This window comes from Notothenia coriiceps, unplaced genomic scaffold (assembly GCF_000735185.1).
Source record: "Notothenia coriiceps isolate Sejong01 unplaced genomic scaffold, NC01 NC01_scaffold00028800, whole genome shotgun sequence".
Classification (NCBI taxonomy): Eukaryota; Metazoa; Chordata; class Actinopteri; order Perciformes; family Nototheniidae; genus Notothenia; species Notothenia coriiceps.
Window position 1 is genome coordinate 666147 of NW_011361501.1, and position 4306 is coordinate 670452.

Genomic DNA, 4306 nt, shown 5'->3' on the forward strand with positions numbered 1-4306 from the left:
TTTTTCAATTTCATCCCGTAAAAAGTTGGTCTCTGGCTTATTCCTGTCCCAGCTGGACTACGGTGATACCATTTATAGATTTGCCTGTCCCACTGTTTTGGCCAAACTTGACCCACTCTACCAGGCTGCACTGCGTTATATATCAAATGCACCATATAGGACTCATCATTGCAAACTGCATAGCCTAACTGGATGGTCCTCACTTACTATGCGTAGGATGCAGCATTGGTTTTTATTAATGTATAAAGCCATTTTAGGTAAGCTTCCACTGTACATATGTGCCAGATTTGCCCCAGTTTGTGACTCTTACAACCTCATATCCAGTGCCTGGATACGTTTCCAGGTACCTGCTGTGCGGACTGAGGCTGGAAAAAGGAGTCTTTTTTATTATGGTCCTTGGTCTTGGAATGACCTTCAATCAAGCCTCAAACTGATGGCACTTGTCTCAATAGCATGTTTTAAATTGAAGTTGTCTGACGTCCTTACCACCAGCTGCTCTTGCAGTAATAAGTAGTGTACCTTTCTTACTGCCCTAATGTGCACAATGTAGTGACTGCTTTTTCGTCTTAGTTATGTTCTCTGTATTTTTTATGTTTGTGTTATGTGTAACGTTGCTGCCTTCTTGGCCAGGTCAGCATTGAAAATGAGATTTTATCTTAATGCTTTTATCTGGTTAAATAAAATAAAAACCTGTCCCCGCCGGTTGGTATGCACCAACCGGCGGGGACAGGTTTTTATTTTATTTAACCAGATAAAAGCATTAAGATAAAATCTCATTTTCAATGCTGACCTGGCCAAGAAGGCAGCAACGTNACACACACACACACACACACACACACACACACACACACACACACACACACACACACAAAAATGAATGGGTTTAATGACCAAATTCTGTCCATTCTCCCCCCCTCCCAGTCCCCATGTGGGGCCCATATGTTAACTATCTGCGCTAATGTGTCCCATTGAAACACTTTTGCAAAAGGAAATTACAGTTTGGAAGGGTGTAATTTTAGCAACAGGGCTGTCCCCTGTGGGGTCACAGACTGTTGGACTGGCATTGGACGAGACTCATCTGGGGCTCATTTTGGAGAACTGAGAGAGTCATGTGCACCACAGACACTATAGCATGCTGATGAAACAACACCAAACAGCATGTCTGTCACTGAAGAATGTTAGGAAAGGAAGTGGTGACATAATTAGGATGATTTGTCTTATTTTGCATGGAAATTATGTTGCTGAAGACAACCGTTCTTTACTTTGTTTGACATTTTAATTGTTTCATTTTTAGTCAATCTACCTTGTGGAGTATTTGAAATTGTCCTTGGTGCCCCCAGTGGCAGTATTAATAAGATACTATTGGAAATGTCCATAAATTAGCATTTAACCAGCGAGTTATATATACCCCATACATGCGTCTTGAATCTTTAACGCGTCTTAAAAAAGGCGGTTGCTAACAATTGGCTAAATGAGACTGCTACGCTAACTCACGGGTTGAGCTAAAAAAATATGGCAATGCTCCAGCACTCTTTGATTCTGTTCATTATGGATTTTAAATGTATCAATCATGACAGTAAAACATCAGGAATTTTGCAAAGCAAGGGTGAGGTCTTTAAATTGCTTGGGTGGTGCAACTAAAGGTTTTTAGGCTGAAATGTTTGTTTTTTTTAAACGGAAGAAATTGCTCATGTTGAGAAACTGTAGAATGGGGAACATTTGGTATTTGTGTTCGTAAAATGGCTTTACCAAGGAATATATCAAGAAATGTTAAACGAGTATTTGGCTTATTGTATCAGAAAAAATATCTGATAGTAACGCTCGTATTAAAAACCCTTTTCAACAGATTGAATTATTTGTATAGTTAACTACTTTTGAAAGATGTATACAGTAGATTGTTGGGTATTTAGGAGTGAATATAAAAGAATGAGTAACAATACTTTAAAAATGCTTGCAAGTTGCTGGTTTTAGGTATTAACTTGTTCTTGTCATTCAATAGAACATAAATACAACTTTAGGACGCCCATACCTTAGACCCTATTACAAAAAAAGTATATTCTAATAAGTATCTTCTTTTAGAATGGCCCAGAATGCAACACAAGGTACAGTATCAGTTAACAATTAGAAATTTGATCAGAGAATCCAAAAGTTCAGCAACGAAAAGAGCATCCAGAGAGCACCGACATCCGCCAAGGCTGTTTCCAAAAGATACAAAAAAATGTGTGTGTCCGCCCCGTGATCAGGATTCTAATACAAACTTGTATGGGCTCTAATTTGGCCCATGCTTTAGCCTTCATCAAATCGTTTTAAAATTCTGCGAGTTGTAATCCTGATGACAAACGGAACCAAAGAGATGGCAGGGTTTGTGAGGTAAAATAATCTGAGTCTTTGTTGGAAAGTAGACTTTTGAAGCCTTTCTTTGGTTTACGGGCATAACCTTGCCCAAGAAAATGAGTTACGAGTCAGTGAAGACAAGAAAGGAAAGAAAGGGAGTGAGGCAGATTAGGGGAGATGCCCGGACTGGATATCACAGGACATAAATCTCTTATCTCAGCACTCTCAGATGCTTTAGATTAAGGGCAAAGAGAGAACAAGGTAGAGGGAAAAATAGAAGCTGGGCGAGGGACTTCGGAAGGGATAAGAAATTCTCTAAAGACGTCAAACGGTGGAATAGAGCAACCATCAATTATCAGAATTAATACATCTGTTTGTCATTGTACTCCCCCTCTTTTTCGTCATCTTCAGCTCTTCGTTATTATCCAGGCAGGTGTGACGCATGCAGAGGCCACGCAGCGAAGATATGTCAACAATCTTACGGGGGTGTTTGGAGGATAGAAAGATGCCGTGTGATGGAAAGGTATAGGGGGAAGATTACGAGACGTGATGCGCAGACCTGTCAACAGAAGAGGAGCCCAACAAGATCCGATCCTTGGAGGTGGCGAGTCAGATTATTTGAGGAGAGGGAGGTAGAAGAAGAAGAAGACGGACGGGGGGAGGGTGACCCCCTCCCCCCTGTTCAGCCCAACCTCGTCAGAGACACGTCCCAAGCCGCCTCGCGAAAGCATGAGGTTGCGGGCGGGGATGGCTGAAGGAGAAAAGCGCCGGCTGCGAGCCAAAGAACGTTACTGCATGGCCTATATTTAACATTTTACAACATGTGGCTTCATTTTGGTGGATGGTGTGCTCGAGCATACCTCTTGACAGGAGCGGCATTTTCTGCCAGCAAGTCAGCACTCAAGCGTATCCACCGGTTGCCGTTTCTTATAAGAGTTTAAGACTGTCACATTAACGACTGATTATTTTCCAATAAAGAGTCGTCGGTGAACGAGTCCATCAGTAACTTTGGGCAGCCGAGCTGATTTCTAAGAGTTTAACGCGGTATCTTGGAGGAAAACATTGCAAAATGGTTTCATGTTTATAGCCTCTCTCTCTGTGTATCCCACTTCACTCTCCATATTGTCCCCTTCTGACCAGCTGAGCATGTGAGGCAAACAGGATGAACATTTGTTGTCTCACTGACAGTTGGGAGTCAGCCCGAGACAGCCCAAGTCGTCATTAAGGTGGGTATGTAATTTATTTCAGAAACACTTGATATATTCGCGCATGGAATGCTCTTACATCCCGATAGCAATTGAATTCTTAAGTGCGTGACAAAAAAATCCATACAAAAATGTCATATCTGTGAAGCCGTAGTACTGTAAAAGCTACGACCAATGCATTTTAGCCGGCCCGGCCAAAATACTGGAATGGCCTACCTACTGTCAGCCGTCCCACCTGTGCAACAACTTATTCTCCCTCATTGGGTCATGTGCGCTTCGTGTGTGTTGGAGAAGGGGCTCTGTAAGGAAGTGGCAGATTTTTTCCTTGTGGTTGTTATCTAAATTCTAGCTCATCGATGTCTTCCCTATATATATATTCCCTATCTCCTATCATAGGCATTATATTATCCTCTATATATATGTCTTGGATCATATACATGGATGTATTCAGCCTTGGTGATGAGCCTGTCGGGTCTACTTGTCTGACTGAGGATATATTTGACTGGTTGTATTACAGATGTAGTTGTAATATCCACTAGGGGCTGTACCCGAATATTCGTTCCGTTGGAGTACTAATTCGGGATTTCGATTTCGTTAATTCGGATATTCGTTTTGTTTGTATTTTATTCTCTTTTTTTTTAAAAATTGAATTTTATTGAATCTCCAATATCAACGTAGAGACAAGAGCTTGCACTTAAGTGCTACACTTAACCATAAAGACGTTATAGTTTACTTTGCTTACGTCTTTATATGTAGATATTACCTTC